The 20400-nt window shown below is 41.2% G+C and overlaps 1 long non-coding RNA gene across 1 annotated transcript; it reads left to right on the forward strand.

Moving 5' to 3' along the window:
• Positions 1-1153: 1153 nt before the first annotated feature.
• Positions 1154-20387, forward strand: LOC308309911. The gene is made up of 4 exons (XR_013963431.1): positions 1154-1259; positions 13660-13723; positions 19421-19576; positions 20289-20387. It is a non-coding gene; the product is annotated as an uncharacterized lncRNA (long non-coding RNA).
• The last annotated feature ends 13 nt before the right edge of the window (positions 20388-20400 follow it).

Here is a 20400-nt window from a genome sequence, read left to right on the forward strand (position 1 = left end):
ATGGAATAAATAAAATATATGAAAGACAGAATTGACTTACTTTTATATAAATCATTACTATAAAATCATACTTTTTATTTTGGAATGCTGAAATAATCCATATCCTGACTTTTAGTGCCGCTCCGTTCTACCATTAAGACATGCTCCTGCCCAGCGCACAGTACAGTCAAACAGCCCCCTCCCTCCTGAGCCTTGGAAGCGGAGGGGGGAGTACTCTCAGCCCGCAGTGCTCACGGGCTCACGGCACGCTCAGTACAAGTCTGTCTCGTTCTGTCACTGTGACTTCTGTCCCCATGCTGTGTTCTTAACTTCTTTAACAGGTCGCTCGTATTTCTTTATGTAAGATAAAGAATCCGATGAACACGGAGAGCCAAAGAGGACTTGTTGTTGCTGTTCCTCATGTTAGCGATAGCTGCTAAAGCTATCAACAGTAAACACAACCTTGCTAGGCTAGCAAGCTAACGTTGCAACAGGATCGTTGCGGTGTGTGTGTGTGCGTGCGTGCGGGGGGATTCCGGATATTAAAATAATAATAGTAGTTTGAGTATGCTGGCCATGATGCATTGAATAATATCTGAATAGAACATTAACTAGAGTTATAAATGAGGAATAGAAACCAAGATGATGTGGTTGACATCATCCATAGTTACTATGTATAATAATAATAATATTATACATAGATATACTATGGATTATAAACATATAATAATAATAATTAAAATAATTATAGGCATAATAATATTATTATACATAGTAACTATGGATTATAAACCTAAAATAATAATTATAATTATAGGCATAATAATAATAAAAATAATAAACATTTTAAAAACAATGAAAGTGCACAATACTGCACAGCTTTTATTTGTACTTGTGTTGTTAAACCCTAGGAAATCGCCGTGGTTGCGTGGTATCGAAAATGGTATTGAAATATCTATATATATATATATTCATATTTTTTGCCAAAATCCAGTAGCCCCTGCTAAAAAAAAACCAGCCCCCCCATAGCTCCCCCATGCACAAATGTCTGGAGCCGTCGCTGGTTGTCTGTAACGTTGCTTGGGCTTGTTTTTCCATAACCGGTTGCTGGTTTCTCTCTCGAAATCTGGCGCGCGCGCGCGCGTGTGTGTGTGTGTGTGTGTGTACTACATGGTGACGCGCAAGTTTGTTTACTGTGTGGGTGTCATGGCGGAGCCCATATCGCGTTTCAAATGGATATATTGCTCCTTATTTCCTTAATTTGCTCCAATCCAGTCAAAGTAAGTTGTTGAGTCCAATGCAGATTATGATCCCAATCCATTCCCACCGCCTGCGTGCGTGCGTGTGTTTGTTTGTGTCGGTCGCAGGCGTGTGGGTGTGTGTGTGTGTGTGTGTGTGTGTGTGTGTGTGTGTGTGTGTTTTTAAGTTCTAAGTCTGTATTGCAGTAGCCATGGTTCATGACTCTCGTATTAATCATCATGGCAGTCATGGTTCAGGGCTAGCCCAAATTTTTTGATTCTCGTAGAGGTTTTTTTCGATTCTGACGAATCTCTCTACGAGAGTCAAAACGCTAACTCCGCCCCTAATGTCGAAGAAGCAAACTGATGCCTTTAAATCACTCTTACCTTGTACAAATGCAAAATCTAAGCTGCTTTTAATGTTGCCCCACTTGTTTGTGAGCTCTGCGGAAGCATATTAAACTCTGTCAATGCTTATTTTTCAATAAAAAAGGTATTTTAGCCATCTTGCTTTTCTCTCCATTGTAAATGCGCAAGAGAACCCTGGCCGCTAGGGTCCCGGGCAATATTCTGTTGCGCCGTTTACCGCATTTACAATTCTGTTGCGCCGTTTACCGTTTTTACAATGGAGAGAAAAGCAAGATGGCTGCGGGTGAAAGAAATACTCAGAAACAGAGTTGACTATAAAACGTTTTTTATTGAAAAATAAGCATTGACAGAGTTTAATATGCTTCCGCAGAGCTCACAAACAAGTGGGGCAACATGAAAAGCAGCTTAGATTTTGCATTTGTACAAGGTAAGAGTGATTTAAAGGCATCAGTTTGCTTCTTCGACATTAGGGGCGGAGTTAGCGTTTTGACTCTCGTAGAGAGATTCGTCAGAATCGAAAAAAACCTCTACGAGAATCAAAAAATTTGGGCTAGTTCAGGGCTAGTAATGCAGCTAACAGTAAAACTGTCAAACCATCAAAACAAAGTTATTCTTCTACACTGTTATTCATTCTGTAATTAGTAATAATTGCAGTGATTATCAACCTTTTTCATATTGGGGACCTCTAATTTAGTTGACATTAGACCCTTGACTTGGTGAGATCTGCATCTGAAAAACTTTTGCAGGTAGAACAGTCAGTGTTTCCCAAACTGGAAACCTGGGCACTAGGGACATGTGTGCACATGGACAACTGCCCAGTTGTCCTGGTGCCCACATGTCCTGTCCTGGTGCCAACATGTCCCTAGTGCCCAGTTGTCCTGGTGCCCACATATCCCTAGTGGCTAGTGCCCAGATGGTTTTGGTGCCCTGAAAATGCCCAGAAATGGCCAAAAAAAAAGAAAAGAAAAAAAATCCGTGTCCTCGCTTCGCTCGGGCGCGAGAGTCACATTTCTGAAATGCATTTTACTGGTCAGAAAAAGAAAACCAATTTATTGCAATGGTTGCCAGTTGTATTCCATGGCATGGAATACAACTGGCAACCATTGCAATAAATTACTGCAGTGAAGTTGTACTATTTGCCTATACGTTATCTTATTGTGTTCCATGTGTTCGGGGTTGGTCGTGTCCGCGCTATGGGGGGGGGGGGGGGGGGGGGGCATTAAAAATGATCTGCACAGGGGCATTCATGGGGGTTAATCTGGCCCTGCCTGAACCAGGTTTTAACAATTCAACTCTGAATGTTAAATGGGGATTGAAAAAAAAATCAGATTCCATGTGACTTGTATGTGACCTGTCTGCATTTAGACTTATTTAAACAAATCAGATTCCAATCTGGATGTGGCACAGATAGATCTGATTCAGGCTAGATTTGGCTGTCAGTGTAAATGGTGCCAAAGGGAAATGTGTTCTGCACTGACCTATATATACTCATTTAAACACTTAACCATAATTTGATTTTAATTGGAAAATTGATAATTTTCAGTGTTATGGAATAATTTAACCATTGATTTTAGACTGTAAAGAGACGGCACTGCACAGAGCTCCACGACCACCAGTCAATCAATCAACCTCTGCCCAGGGATGGAGGCTTGAAGACGGGGTAGATGGAGAGACATAAGCCTAGCAGAAAATGACTTTCGCCTACTTGTAGGTTATCAAACCATGTATTTATATCGGTAAATAATCATGTTGATGCTAAATCAACATTAACATTTCATGTACAGCTGCTATTTAAAAAAAAGTTTTTTGAATTCGGACTCGGGAGTACGGAAGCCTATGGTAAAACACATAATAATTGGAAGAAATATTGGTTTTGAACAGTAAAGACATCAGGATTATGTTAAACCTGGCTGTTATCCTGGTCCGGATCAAGTCCACATCATTAGTTTCCATGGAAACAAGTGTGGCATTCATTGCTTTCATGAAACCGAATCAAGCCTCAACATAATCAGGTTAACTAGCTATCAGCCCTCATGAAACCGGTTAATCGCTGATCCAGGATATATTAAGCCAGGATATCTGTTAAATCCCGGCTTAATACATTTCATTAGATAGGCCCCTGCTTGTATTGACCTTTGTATGGAAAACATATTAATATAATTTATATCTGACATGGATGTATATGTATTTAATGGACAGACATTATATATTGTTTTTTAATTCAGGAAATGAAAGTGTTTAGGTGTCTCCTTTTTTTCGTCTTCTTTACATAATACAAATATTAACAAGAGCTTATAGTTGTTACTAAATAATTGTACCAAATTATTATTGTTTTTTACAGCATAAACATAAATGGTTAAACAGTGACACCTGCTGGATATAATCACTTACTGCAGACTGCAGTCATTCTCAAAGCTTTTCATTTTAAACTAAAGACACAGGCCAGAACCACAAAAGGAACCAACCAAATGGACCCTTACGTGTGTCTGATGAATTGAAAATGGTGGACCCTGTTAATGTAAACAAGTGTAATGCTCAGTGTGTCGTCCACACAGACACAGTAACTAGCCTAGTAGTCGGGGATCCACAGGCCCAAAAGCTCTTGAAAATGGGTTGAACCTGTGATGTCATGCTATACTTTTTTTTGGTGTTTTTTCTATTAATTTGGTCATTAAGGTCCATAGAATAAGAGGGCTGCTCTGCCGGAAACATCGCGAAAAAAAGTTATGGCCATTTTAGTATAATGAAGCCTTTATGTTTTTGCCCATTTTCGCCTAAACTAGGTTTCTTTTCTTAAAGTTCTCAGTAGGTTGTGTAGGCTGTCAATAAATGATTCCCAGATACACAGAACACATATGTGAACAACACCAAGTCCAGAAATACACTCACAAAGCCTTTCCAAATGATTTATAGCCATTTTTGGTACCAAAAATTCATCCGTTTTTTGCATTTTTCCCAATACTTTCATCTTTACTTCAATAGTAATCAACTTTGCCATGGGTTATGACATCAGCCAATGTCTCATTCTTTTCATCAATCTTTATAGTCATTCCACATTTTTTTAAATTAAAATCAACCCTAAATTAAAGGAACTGTGGTGACTTTATTACCCTAATGCTCAAAATTCCCAGAGCCTTTTTTTTCTTGAAAACAACTGTACCCCCACAAAATAAAAGTGTAACACAACAAATTCAAAACAACACAAGTATTTTTTTTATTATTATAAAATAAACAGATGTGCACAGCTGATTCTTTATGTTAGTTGAAATATCACACCTAGTGTGAAGTGAGCTGTGCTATTTATGAATACTAATATATATTGTCTCTAAATGGTGCATTTATATAGCGCCTTTATCCAAGGCGCTTTACATAGATTGTGCATTACATTCACCCATTCATACACCGATGGCAGCGGAAACCATGCAAGGCACCAACTAGCACATCAGGAGCAATTAGGGGTTCAGTGTCTTGCTCAAGGACACTTCGACAGTAACTCTGGGGGAGCCCGGGTTCGAACTGGCAACCTTGCGGTTCCAATCCAGGCACTCTACCCCTGAGCCACCGCCGCCCCTGTTGTGATCATAGTGATGAAATTGCTATCCTTGATCTTGATTGGCGTACATATACATGCTAAACGTCCCATGACGCTTGGAGCTATACTCCTTCCAGAAGCACAGCTCAAAAAAGGAAATTAAACATTGTCTGAATAAAATAATGTCTGATATCACGAAAATGAAAATGATCAGGAAAATGAAAACGACTAACTAATCAACTCACTCACTGTCACTGTCTTCGAGTGTGAGTTCAACTCGTGAACATCTTTTGGGGTCCCCAGTGCAGAGACAGGCAATGACATACTTGACACCGGCTCTTGCACAGGAGCATCCTCTGGCACACAATATTTGGTGCGCTTGTATTGTGCAGGTTTTGCATCCTTCAGCATCATTGTTGCCACCAGCTTACCATTGACAAGCTCTCTGCCAAAGTTGGTTGCCACAGGGTAGGTTGGCTGAGACATGTGTGCCCTCTTACATACAACCAACTGATGCAGGGCTCTGAGAAGGTGTAATTTGAAGGCATCTTCAGTAGGTGGAAGGCAACGCAGGTCTCCTTTGATGTTGCCAAAAAGATGGGCTCGCAGTGTATCCAAGTTACCACTGAAGTCACTCCTCTCATACAGTGAAGCCATGTATCATCTAGCCGCTGTCCCGACATCTTGTGTAACATCCAGACTTTCCCCAGAGTCACCATTTTGGCACAGAGGCAGAAGGTCTTTCAGGTGATCTACGGCAGCTTTGTAGGCACGTCTTTTTCCTCTTCTGTAAAGATAGCTCACTGTGTCACATCCAGTCAGTATGTAGGTGCTGAGGAGTATGGATGAAAGATCGGAAGCTTCAACATCATACTTCACTGCCAGGGCATCCACAATTGCATGAGCAGGTAGGTAGATATCCATCTTCTTTACCCATAGTTCCTGTAGGCCATCCATGTGTGTGATGTAATATGCACATCATGATCACATCTGTGTCAGTAGCCACAACTACAGCCCGTTCGTGGTGCAGATGTTCTACTGAGTATGCAATGTGGGCAAACATCCTAGTATCTGCCTCCTCATGCTTCTCACAGTTCTGGAAGTTCTGGAAGCTCAACCTGGCAATCTGCTGATAACAGAACAGTGCGACTAGGATCACGGAGCCAGATCCATCCCTTGACCAAGGTTATGCCATGCGAAAAGGGAATAAGGCTGACTACTTGGCTGCAATCAAGACATCCCTTGGCAGTTCATGGTGTGAAGTGGACAGATTGCCACCATTCGACAAGCCTGTTGTAATGGTGGTTGATGCCATGGCATTCATCCAGCGTCAACAACATCTTGGTTGCAGCACCTTCCATGAACTGCAAGAAAAATACCTGAAGCAACTCCTTAGTGGTATCCCAGACAACTGTGACTGCATCCACTTTGTTGGTGATCGATATGATGTCTCCAGCAAGATGAAGGAGTACAAGCCACATGATAGTCTTGCCTTACCTGAATGGAAAGGCTTTGTTCAAAATCCACTGAATAAAGCAAACCTGTTGAACTTTATGGGAGAAGCATGGGCTGCTCAGCACAAATCACTTCCTGCTGGATGCACACTTATTCTGGGTGGACTTTTCCATGATCCTAGTCGCACTGTTCTGTTATCAGCAGATTGTCAGGTTGAGCTTCCAGAACTGTCCTGTGAGAAGCATGAGGAGGCAGATACCAGGATGTTTGCCCACATTGCATACTCAGTAGAACATCTGCACCACGAACGGGCTGTAGTTGTGGCTACTGACACAGATGTGATCATGATGTGCATATATTACATCACACACATGGATGGCCTACAAGAGCTATGGGTAAAGAAGATGGATATCTACCTACCTGCTCATGCAATTGTGGATGCCCTGGCAGTGAAGTATGATGTTGAAGCTTCCGATCTTTCATCCATACTCCTCAGCACCTACATACTGACTGGATGTGACACAGTGGGCTATCTTTACAGAAGAGGAAAAAGACGTGCCTACAAAGCTGCCGTTGATCACCTGAAAGACCTTCTGCCTCTGTGCCAATACGGTGACTCTGGGGAAAGTCTGGATGTTACACAAGATGTCGTGACAGCGGCTAGACGATACATGGCTTCACTGTATGAGAGGAGTGACTTCAGTGGTAACTTGGATGCACTGCGAGCCCATCTTTTTGGCAACATCAAAGGAGACCTGCGTTGCCTTCCACCTACTGAAGATTCCTTCAAATTACACCTTCTCAGAGCCCTGCATCAGTTGGTTGTATGTAAGAGGGCACACATGTCTCAGCCAACCTACCCTGTGGCAATCAACTTTGGCAGAGAGCTTGTCAATGGTAAGCTGGTGGCAACAATGATGCTGAAGGATGCAAAACCTGCACAATACAAGCGCACCAAATATTGCCACTGCAAGAAAAGCAAGTGTGCCAGAGGATGCTCCTGTGCAAGAGCCGGTGTCAAGTATGTCATTGCCTGTCTCTGCACTGGGGACCCCAAAAGATGTTCACGAGTTGAACTCACACTCGAAGACAGTGACAGTGAGTGAGTTGATTAGTTAGTTGTTAGTTGATTAGTTGTTTTCATTTTCCTGATCATTTTCATTTTCGTGATATTAGACATAATCTTTATTTTATTCAGACAATGTTTAATTTCCTTTTTTGAGCTGTGCTCCTGCTATCATAAATAGCACAGCTCACTTCACACTAGGTGTGATATTTCAACTAACAAAGAATCAGCTGTGCACATCTGTTTATTTTACAATAAAAAAATACTTGTGTTGTTTTGAATTTGTTGTGTTACACTTTTATTTTGTGGGGGTACAGGTGTTTTCAAGAAAAAAAAAGGCACTGGGAATTTTGAGCATAAGGGTAATAAAGTCACCACAGTTCCTTTAATTTAGGGTTGATTTTAATTAAAAAAATTGTGGAATGACTATAAAAATTGATGAAAAGAATGACACATTGGCTGATGTCATAACCCATGGCAAAGTTGATTACTATTGAAGTAAAGATGAAAGTATTGGGAAAAATGCAAAAAACGGATGAATTTTTGGTACCAAAAATGGCTATAAATCATTTGGAAAGGCTTTGTGAGTGTATTTCTGGACTTGGTGTTGTTCACATAGGTGTTCTGTGTATCTATGATGTATCTGTGACTATAGGAAACCCAGATGTTAGTAACAGTCTTTGTATTGAGTAGTGCTTTCACAGGGGTGGGGGGTGCTGTAGCAGTGGGTGGAGTTTAGTCAGGAAGCAGAGCAGAGGACTCTCAGGACTGACTCTAGACCACAACAACATTATGCTATAGTTTATACTATAGTTTATACTATAGTTTAGTCAGGAAGCTGAGCAGAGGACCGACTCTAGACCACAACAACATTATGCGACGGTAAATGAAGGACGACACAGACAAACATTTAACATTTAACAAAGGCAATAAGTAAAATTGTTTACAAACACTAACTCAAAATAAAACATATAGTAAAAATAAAATAGATAGATAGATAAATAGATCAACCCTAGAGCTAATCCCCTGTTCGACCGCCTCCTGCTGCATAATCTGATTAGCACTGCCTGCTTTGATTGATTGATTGAAATATTTATTAACAGTTTGTAGAATTACAGTACATTTCAAGCACAAACTCAATACAGAGACTGTTAACTGTGAGTGGACGACCCAATTAAGCATTACACTTGTTTACAACAGGGTACACAGGAATCAGATTTTACAGAGGCCAGTTTCGAATTGCAGCCATCCGTAGGTGCCCTTTGAGAGCGGTTTTGAAGGAGTCAAGGGATTCACATGTCTTAATGACTGTTGGTAGGGCGTTCCACATTTTGGTGGCATGTCTGTTTGTAGTGCGCCTGCTTGTATCTGCGCGCGCCCACGTGTTACGTGTGCGTGTGTGTGTGCGTGTGTGTGTGTGTGTGTGTGTGTGCGCGCACAAAACGGCAGGGATTAATGACACACACACACACACACACACACACACACAGAGAGAGAGAGGATAGATGCTTCTTCTCCATAGCACTGCATGCCGTCTCTCCGCCATCATGCCTGTGTTCTACTCTCCGGTACCACAGAACCTGCGCATGGGTCTGGCCTACGTGGGCGGCTCGGTGGGGGGCTCGGGGGGGGGGTACATCATATTTTACTCTGGCCTCACTGTACCGCCAAAACTAAAAAACATTATTGTTGTTTGTTTGGATACCAGCGGGGGTGGGCTGCATTGTGTGTGTGCGTGTGTGTGTGTGTGTGTGTGTGTGTGTGTGTGTGTGTGTGTGTGTGGACACCCCCCTCCCCCCCATGATAGCCAACTGATGGTTGTCGTGGTTACTCAGACTTTGAATAGCCTAGAATCAGCTCTCCTTGCAATACACAGCCATCGTCTGCAACGTTGATGCTGTTTGATTGATTGATTGATTAACGTATTTATTAACAGTTTGTAGAATTACAGTACATTACAAGCACAACTCAATACAAAGACTGTTAATTAACTGTGAGTGGACGAGCCAATAAAGCACTATAGACTTGTTTACAAGAGGGTCCACCTTGTTCAATTCATCATAAATTGTGTTGGAAACAAAGCACAAGGCTGGTTTTAAAGTACACTCTCTATATATGAGGAGTTGTGGATGAGTAGCCTGACACTCAGCCTGAATTTTCATTTCGTTTCACTCCATTATTCAATCGCCTGAACATAATTTTTTAATGTGGCTAGCGATTCAGGGGCTGGAGCCAGGCTAGTGGATGAGTGCAGGATGCAGCACGACACTTAGTAGTAGTTCAAAGATATAGTTTTGTTAATCCAACTAAGTAAAAATTAGGCAAAACTTGGACCCAATCAAAATAACGAAGCTATGAGAAATTGCTTTGGAAATGTAAACATACCGTATGCTTTCTCATGCCAATACAGCTCCATTGAATTGAATAGAGAAATATGACCCCACCCACAGTATATGTAATCGACAGGATATGTTTAATGTCACCTTCTGGAAAAGGGAACTACAGTTTATGCACTGAGCCTATATGACCCATGGACACACACTATCTATGATTAGCCTATGACCAATAAGGGTGGCATGCGTTAACAACCAGGCTTATTTCTTCTAGTATTGGCTTGCGACGCAATCATGCAATCAATTATACAATGTTGGGCCAAGCTGTACTAATAACAATAAATATACCAGGCCGGCAAGAAGTGGTGTCCTGACTCTATAATATTCAGATTCAAGAAGTGGTGTCCTGACTCTATAATATTCAGGTTTAAGAAGTGGTGTCCTGACTCTATAATATTCAGATTCAAGAAGTGGTGTCCTGACTCTATAATATTCAGATTCAAGAAGTGGTGTCCTGACTCTATAATATTCAGGTTTAAGAAGTGGTGTCCTGACTCTATAATATTCAGGTTTAAGAAGTGGTGTCCTGACTCTATAATATTCAGGTTTAAGAAGTGGTGTCCTGACTCTATAATATTCAGATTCAAGAAGTGGTGTCCTGACTCTATAATATTCAGATTCAAGAAGTGGTGTCCTGACTCTATAATATTCAGATTCAAGAAGTGGTGTCCTGACTCTATAATATTCAGGTTTAAGAAGTGGTGTCCTGACTCTATAATATTCAGGTTTAAGAAGTGGTGTCCTGACTCTATAATATTCAGATTCAAGAAGTGGTGTCCTGACTCTATAATATTCAGATTCAAGAAGTGGTGTCCTGACTCTATAATATTCAGATTCAAGAAGTGGTGTCCTGACTCTATAATATTCAGATTCTGCGAACTGTTCTCTGATTTATTTATACATGTTTTGGTAAACAAGGGACCTTGATCAGGACACACACGATGGCCCTCAAGTCACATGCAAATGTTATTATAGTCCAATCCACATGATTAGAACGTTTTTATTTTCACTTTTCCTTTGACAGACTACCGGACAAGTAAGCAAAGCAAAGCAACGTTACTATGTTTACCCATCAGGGTAACTGGACTAAGCTCAAGAACTTGTTTACAGCCAGGCCCTGCTCATAGAACATTTCATGGTAGGGGTTCAATGCCTTGCTCAAGGGCACTTCAGTAAGTCTTGGATTCCAAATTTTTACTTGAGTAAAATTACAAAAGTATTAGCATCAAAATAGAGGATATGTGAAGTTATGTGGGAACGCCTATACTCCCTACTGAGTGTCAAAAAACTACTTTCTGGCCGTGACAGCCCATACATCCAAACAGAAAAGTCCTGTCTGATTGCATTAAACAACGTTATACAATGTTAAACTCACTTTGCCCATTCACCTTGCCACTTACTATTCACTTTATGCATGCGCATACCCTCTATATATTAAAAGTAAAAGTACTCTATAGGCCTATGATAAAAATGCAGGTCTCTAAACTACCCCCCCCCCCCCCCCCCTCCACTAACTCCCCCCTGTCAGGTGAAAAGAAGCAGCTTGGACTCCTCATGCATAGAAGAAAGCATGAGGTCAGACCTATGAGGCAGCGGTGGCCGAACGGTTTGCGGAGCGGTCTTGATATCGAAAAAGTCGCTAGTTCGTATCCCCAGACCGGCACGTTAAAATTAAGTTAAATGAAGTGCTCTTGGACAAGGCATTGAACCCCTACCATGAAATGTTCTATGAGCAGGGCCTGGCTGTAAACAAGTTCTTGAGCTTATAGTCCAGTTACCCTGGGTAAACATGGTACCTTTCCTTTCCTTTCCGCTGCCTCCCCAGGTTGGCAGAGGAAGTGTAGTGCCCAGGATTACATGATTAGATAATTGACACTGAGTGGAAAAGAATGGGTTGTAAAATCGTGGGATAACATTTTTTTGAAGTAAATGGACTTAGTTTAATACTTTCCACCACTTGTGATTAGGCAGCTGCATGCAGTGCAGACACATTATTGGACAGCCCCAGCTGTACAGCTGTGCAGAGGCTGAGCTCTGACGCAACATCATCTGATGCAACATCGTGGCAAGACATCCTGCCCTAACATGCTGAACTTATCTCCGTTATCTCTAGTCAAAAGCGACACATTTCTTCATGTCTCTTTCCCCGCCTATAGCCTCTTCCTCATTTCATCTGAACTGATGATCAATAGTAGGATTACATGTACGTTTAAAGCAGTGGTTCCCAAACTCTTCCATGTCAAGGGGACCCCCCAAAATGACACTCAATAGCATGCAGACCCACCCGTTAGAAAATATATGCCAGGGAGTAGGGACCCCCATAAGAGAAAGATTTGCAGTCATTTTCATACATTTTCATTTCAAGGGCCCCCCGGGTTTGACCTCAATTAGGCTACCGTCATTTGGTTCCATTGTTACAGACCCATAAAGGGTCCATTTGGTTCCAAACTATCATTTAGCTGGGGGACCCCCTGGAACTCCCTCAAGGACCCCTGGGGGTCCCCGGACCCCACTTTGAGAACCACTGCTTTAAAGTGAAGTGTTGTAAATGTATGGTGGCTTGATATTAATGTAAACTGACTTTTTCCCCCCATTGAGTCTGGGTGTTGACTTTTCACCTCTGAAGTTGCATGTGCATACTGCCCTCTGGTGTTACTAAAAGCACATTGCATTGCACTTGGCATCAACATGATGCGTTATAAACAAGTTAATTATAATACGTACATATTTACGTACCGGTATATTAAATTACTATTTTAATAATTGATTATGTTTGTAATAGATTCAATCTCTGAGTTAAATTTACTGCTGCACCCCTAACACTTTGTACAACATTTACAGACAGATGTATTTTGCCATCCGGAATTCTCACAGGGTTTGCATATGATCTAGACTTCAGACCAGTAGGACATGAGTCACATGACATGAGGTTTAGAGGTTGGATTGGGAATGGCCTCTCTGCATATTGTACTCTTTTAAAACAGGGTAATGTTATGAGCTTCCAGGACCTGAAAGACACATTTAATTTACAGAATCAGGACCTCTTTAGGTAGCCTACCTACAAATCAGAGACTATTAAGCAGATAAGATACTAACATGCAGGATAGTGAGATAATTGAGCTTCTCCAAAATGCGTATGCAAACTTATACCTATCAAAAGATTAAGATAGTTTCAAATATATGTTCTTCAAAACTTGAAAAGTAATTGCTGTAGCTGTAGCCCTATTTACTACAGCAATCAGCAAAGAACCTTCACAATTGTTTTAGTTGGCTAAATGTCCAATAATTCATAATTGTAATTTTGGCTATTGGTTGCCAGCCTGCCATGTATTCATTTTGGAAAAATATAAAAACTAAATGTGACTGATGGCAGTAGGAGGCAAGGGACCTTAGGACCTGGGAGCCTCCGCCTAAAGCAGACAGAGCTCTAAGCTCTCGTGAGATCAGCATGAACTAGCGTTTGTTCTCGTTGTCACCTGGATGCGAGCGTCGCTCGCCAGGGTAACAATGCAAACATTAGGTGCAAACCAACTTTACAAGGTATGTTATAATGTTACCAAAAGGCTTACACACTGCAGGTTATGTTTAATGTGTTTAGAGACTTACTGGTGTTTACTGTGCTTTTAGAAACTTGGTGCTGGCAATGTACAGAGCAGACTACACGTGGACCCAGAGCACAGACCAGATCGAGGTATGAGTCTCACACTGTTTGTAAAGTGTAGTTTGTTTGTTTATGAGAAAACTGAAGCTCCAGTGCCTGTTGAATCCTGCAGGTATGTTTGTTAGCCAGCATTTCAAACTTTCTTCCCGTTTTAATTTGGATGCAAATCCTGCCTCTTACCATTTTTACAACATTGGGTGAAGCCATGGTTAAAACGGGTTATTCTTTAATAGTTTAATTTACATTTCCTGTTGCTCGTCAAGATACAAGCAGCGTTGTTGCAATGTTTGTAAAGCTGTTTAAGTAGTTGGCTACATCAAGCTTGTCATTGATGAGGGTGTCATTCGATTTGATGTTTGTTTGTAAACCTGGTTTTTAGTTTCTGACCACAGCCTATTGATTGTTTAGTAGCTTCCAGAGCTCCCGAGGATTGTTTTAGTTTTCCTCGGCTTTATCATTGATAAAGTTACCTTTAGCGGATTTAGTTATGGTAGTTACAATGTTTCTAGCCCTGATACATGACTGCCATGATGATTATCATGAATTATCTCGTATGAATACGAGAGTCAACCCGGGCTACAATGTTTCTAGCTTGTTTTGTTGGGTTTTTAGGATGCCCACATTGCCCAGTTGGGTTTGGAGATCATTGTCGAAGGTAATCGACTGTTTCGGTAATTAGCTGTTTCATTGCTACAATTGCCAGCAATCATGTGTTCGCCTTCGTTCGCCCTACAGTAAATCCGTGTGGAAAGCCTGTTGACGCAAAGTTAGGCGCCTGTCACACCTATCAGACAAGCATCTAATCAATGTTTTATGGTTTCATCTGTCTTGTCGTTTGTCGCATCAATGTACCACAATGCTTTGCGTAATCTCAGACTGGGCGGTGCGTGGGCGGTACGAGGACATGCGGAAACAGATCCACGTGTTCGTGTTGCCTGTTGTTGTCCTTACGCTGTTAGCTGCGGGACACAGTAGCTAGTAGCTTGTTGGTTGTGTCAACGTGTTTGTGGTGACAAAATGTTTTTTTGGAGGAGAAAGAGGGCTCTTGTCCTGGCGATGTTGGTGGCGAGGAGAAAGAGGGAAAGGGAGACGCGCCAGAGAGAGCTTAGCAACGACTCCATTATTTTTAATAAAGCGCATCCATTTTACCACAACACACGACTTGCTGCATTTCAGGCTGTTAGCCATGGGGCGCCTGGGCGCACGGCTCTCTCCTATCTGCAGTCAGACCGTTCATTACTTCAGGAGTGCTTTGGCATTGCCAGTGGACACCTCGATGTTAATGTTATTAAAAAAAAGGGGGGGAATCATAACATTTCATGCCCAAAATGATTGTTTGGGAGCAGTAGCATTTTCAGAAATATAAGTCATGGCTACGACTCTTTCATAATCTCCAGTCGCACTGCCCATGCGAACTGAAAACATGTTCATTCATATTAACAGTTTTATTTTATTTTAACAACCAAATCATATGGAATGGTTTGAAGAAACTTCACGGAGTCGACGTGACACCTGAATTATTTGATAGCTTGCATGCAATCTCTTTTGATATGCTACTGTACTGTTTCTGCAGTTTATAAGTATCTCCGGTCCATTCTGTCAATGCAGGGTGTGCGTGTGTACACGATAAATATCTAGTACATTTGTATATTCACGTACAACGTAACAACAGACTCAGAGTGTGGGTTTACCCGCCAACCAAAAGGAGAGAAGGTCCGTTTGTTACGCTGCACTGGGCGGTCTTTTCACACTCTGAGTCTGTTGTTTTTTTTCTGCATAGTGCAGACACGGAAGAGGAAAGCCTATGCACTTTCGTATTAACGAAAATTATTTTATTGTTAAGTAAAGTAGTTTGGTCTGTTCCAGTAAGCAATTCAACAGGAAAATATAATCCCTGCCCGTCGTGGCCGAACAGAAAATTAAAACAAACGTTATAATTCAAGGTGCATGCATTTTCACTCCTAATGCTTATATGATTCTGCCCTGTGTTATGATCTGAGTGCCTATGCTGTGTAGCCTACTTGTACGACTGTACGTGAATATACAAATGTACTAGATATTTATCGTGTACAGTACACGCACACGCACACCCTGCATTGACAGAATGGACCGGAGCTACTTATAAACTGCAGAAACAGTACAGTAGCATATCAAAAGAGATTGCATGCAAGCTATCAAATAATTCAGGTGTCACGTCGACTCCGTGAAGTTTCTTCAAACCATTCCATATGATTTGGTTGTTAAAATAAAATAAAACTGTTAATATGAATGAACATGTTTTCAGTTCGCATGGGCAGTGCGCATTGGACTGGAGATTATGAAAGAGTCGTAGCCATGACTTATATATATATAATGCTACTGCTCCCAAACAATCATTTTGGGCATGAAATGTTATGATTCCCCCTTTTTTTCTCATTTTTTTTAATAACATTAACATCGAGGTGTCCACTGCAATCTGTCGTCTCCTCTCCTGAAGTAACGCTGAACGGTCTGACTGCAGATAGGAGAGAGCCGTGCGCCCCCAGGCGCCCCATGGCTAACAGCCTGAAATGCAGCAAGTCGTGTGTTGTGGTAAAATGGATGCGCTTTATTAAAAATAATGGAGTCGTTGCTAACAGAAAATATTATTTTTCCACAATGATGCCATGCTTAGTCTGCGTACCTGGAGGCTATATACATACACACGGAATCAGTGCCAGACTTGGCACCTACTGTGGTAGTGGTACTGATAAAGTGGAGACGCAACACGTTGACACAACCAACGCTAGCTACTAGCTACTGTGTCCCGCAGCTAACAGCGTAAGGACAACAACAGGCAACACGTGGATGTTTCCGCATGTCCTCGCACCGCCCACGCACCGCCCAGATTCCGCAAAGCATTGTGGTCAATTGATGCGACAAACGACAAGACAGATGAAACCATAAAACATTGATTACACGCTTGTCTGATAGGTGTGACAGGCGCCTTACAGTAACTGAAACATGCACCCACAATTAGGCGTGATTACCTTCAGTCGAATCAGCTGCTTTGCCTGCCAAACCTGCTTCACCAAACTGCTGTTAAAGAAACTAAAGTATAGCGCCTGCAGCATTGTGGGTTTGATTCTCACTTGGCCCTGCTAAGCTCTGGTCTGGAGTCTGGACCGTCCTATTTGACTGTAGCCTACTCATTAAACCAGGGGTACCAACATTGGCACAAAGGAGGCATAAGTGTGTGTGTGAGAGAAAGGACTTGATTTATATAAACTATTTTTAAACTATTTAATAAACTATTTAAAAAAGAACTCAGTGGTGCAACTCCCCTCTCCCCCCCTCCCCTCCTCTCTGACTTACTTACATCCTAGATGGCTCCAGCTTATAATTAGTTGTGAACTGAGATGGACATTTCACATAACACAACTGATGTACATTATTCTGCACACTAGCATTGTAAGGAAGGCTTTCTCTCACCTTCACCTCATATGGGTTGGTTATTTGTTATACTGTAGGTTGACAATAGTTACCCACTGAATATTGGTACTCCATATGGAGCTATCCGTCATATCTTACTAACCTATCCAAACCCCATATTTGGACGTGGTTGACCTAGAGCTCCATAGAGCCATCAGATTCAGATCTAGCACTGACATCATACGGTAAAATTCCTGTGGATAGGTGCAGACTCATCATCGTAGCATCACTAATGCCAGTGATGTCACAAGCATCCAGCTAAGCACTTTATAAAGGGTTTTGTAACAAATTTGACCAGCTCTCACCGAAAAGACTCCAACACCATCAGTACAAGTCAGGATATTTGGCCTTACAACCCAGATATCGCTGCATTATACAGAGTCTTCAGAACCACTCTTAATCATCAGGGTTGACATCTGGTTAAGTTCTTACACCGCACCACTGCCGCAGGTCCTATACTTGGACAACCCGTCCTTTTGAGTCGTATTTTCTTACTGTTATCTCAAATGGTAAACACAAATAATGAATTAATGGTTTGAATTATTATTCCACACATCCCAATGGAAGAACTAGCATCACTGAATGGATACTTTTGGAATATAGATTTACATAAATTGGTATTAAAAACTGTTCACAAATTAGAATTTATTCTGTATTACAGGCAATTGGCAGGTCCAATCTAGAGATGCAACGATACTGATTTTTCAATTCCGATCCGATATATGAATTTTTAAATTTCCCGATATCCGATATATATTTGCTGATCCGATATTTGCTGTAGGCTACATAGCAAAACAAATAAATACAAAAAAATGCATTAACTTTCAATAAGCCATTTATTAATTGTACAAATGCCTTGCATTTAAATTCAAAGAGGGGATGTTTATGGTTAAGTGTTTAACCTGTAAAAATAAGAATAAGAAGTGTTTAACCTGTAAACCTTAAGGAAATGGCAACCTGTTAATTAATACTATGGTTTATTATGTGCAAAGGTACATTTTTACCCTTAAAGTGATGCCTGCATGTAACCTGTTAATACTATGGTTTATTAATAATAATAATAGTAATTATTATTATTATTGCTATATACACGTGGTACCTTTTTACCCGTAATGTGATGCCTGGAATCAGCTGCGCTATCATGTGACAAAAGCCTTGAGCCTTACCGACAGAAATCGGGGAGAAAATAAATACCTCAGGACGTTTGTTATGGTGCTGGTGTTGTGTTGCTACTTTAGTTTGCAAACTCTGTCTTTGTCTTAAGAATTGCACTAAACTTACAATCTGAATCAATATTTGAGCTTCTGACAACAATGTCATGGTTTGATAACTGAGCCAAATATATAAAGACGGATTTAACCGCCACGACGCCGCGCGCTTATTCTTCATCATCATCGTCACAGCAGCATTTTTTTCAATGGCAATAATAAAGTTACAAATATTTAATCACACGCTAAACAGCACGTGTGTGCAGTTAATATATAATAGAAGAATGGATTACAAGAGCAATCTCATCAACATCAATGTCAGAACGCAGCTGCTATAGATGATAGGCTCCACCACAAACTGCAGATTGACTGATCCGTGCGACGACGGGTAAACTTTATACTTTTAATACTGTTAAGTCTGTAAGTGATTCCATTCTCTTGCATATTGCACCTTAGTGGGGCTTTTTTCTATAAACTGTTTGCAGTCTGTACGTACTGGAGGTTGGATTCGCTCACTGCACTGTAGTAAACATGTGTCCCCTCCTGTATCGGAGCGTGTATCGGTGGCGTCAAATCCGATCTCCGATACATTAATTAAGCTGGATCGGAGGCCGATCCCGATATCGGATCGGTTGCATCTCTAGTCCAATCATGAACAGACTGTAGAGAAGATCTCTGACAAAACAGTTGCTGTCTCTCTCAAGCATGGACACAATTAATGCACTGTAATGTGACGTTGCTGATTTTTCTTTTTGACAGGTGAGAAAATGGAGGCCAACCATAGGTATTACAGTATAGCTATTTTATTTGGAGACAAATGGTCAATTGTTACAATTTACATGAACAAAATAATTGGGTTCTGGGTCAGCTTAAATTAAATGGTGCAAAAAGACTAATGTTCTGACAGAAGGTGTTTTCATCAGTCAAGGACAAGACTTGACACATTATCTTAATAGCCTAATTTCAATCAGTTTGGTTGGTGAAATGCACACATTATATTATCTTGTTGAATAATGATGAATACAGTACAGAATATATAACCATTAACCAATATGCTTTTCTTTTCCAGCAACGTCATCAATTATGAGAAAGATGCCGCTGGACAGGGAGACATGTCCAAAGCACAACAACATTATGAGAGCGAAGATGATGGATTTGACAGCATCAGTGATCCGCCAGTGTTCACAGACCTGTATGACCAGCCGATAGATGCAGCTTCATTCCTGTACGCAAGTATTTCTCACATAATGGCTTTCCATGTTTTTTTGAATTTTTAATCATTTTGTAATTGAAGTCATTGGGGCTGCTCTGATTGGACTGAAATATTGCCGATGGATAAACGGTACTGCATTCCTGTAGTCTTTTTATGCCACATTAATGTTTACCATTTTCAACCTTATCTTCAAATAATTGATCTTCACCAATTCTCATAAGCTGGTTCCGTCTACTCACACTTGGGGTCTCTCTTAATTTTTGAGTTGACTTTTATTGTATGTTCACAAACTTTGTCCTACACAATTCCCAAGATTTATACATTGAGTGAGCAAGTGGTCGTCATACTAGTACTCATCCATACTATTGGACTTGGTAACAATATCCTTTAAGCTAACTTCAATCTGTTTGGCTGGTGAAATGCACACCAGGTTGGGTAAGGTGGCAGCGGTGGCCGAACGGTTTGCAGAGCGGTCTTGATATCGGAAGGTCGCTAGTTCGTATCCCCGGACCGTCACGTTAAAATTACCACCGCTGAAGTGCCCTTGAGCAAGGCATTGAACCCCTACCATGAAATGTTCTATGAGCAGGGCCTGGCTGTAAACAAGTTCTTGAGCTTAGTCCAGTTACCCTGGGTAAACATAGTAGCTTTGCTTTGCTTTCTGTTTTTGAATGAGGATAAATACATTAACTAATACATAACCAATATGGCCACTGACTCCCAGGCCGTGGGCCGTGCATACCGCATTGGACAAACTGAAAACGTGGTCATCTACCGGCTCATCACTTGTGGCACTGTGGAGGAAAAGATCTACAGACGGCAGGTGTTCAAAGACT

The sequence above is a fragment of the Protomyctophum bolini genome (genome assembly GCF_963924005.1).
Source record: "Protomyctophum bolini genome assembly, chromosome: 22".
NCBI classification, from domain to species: Eukaryota; Metazoa; Chordata; class Actinopteri; order Myctophiformes; family Myctophidae; genus Protomyctophum; species Protomyctophum bolini.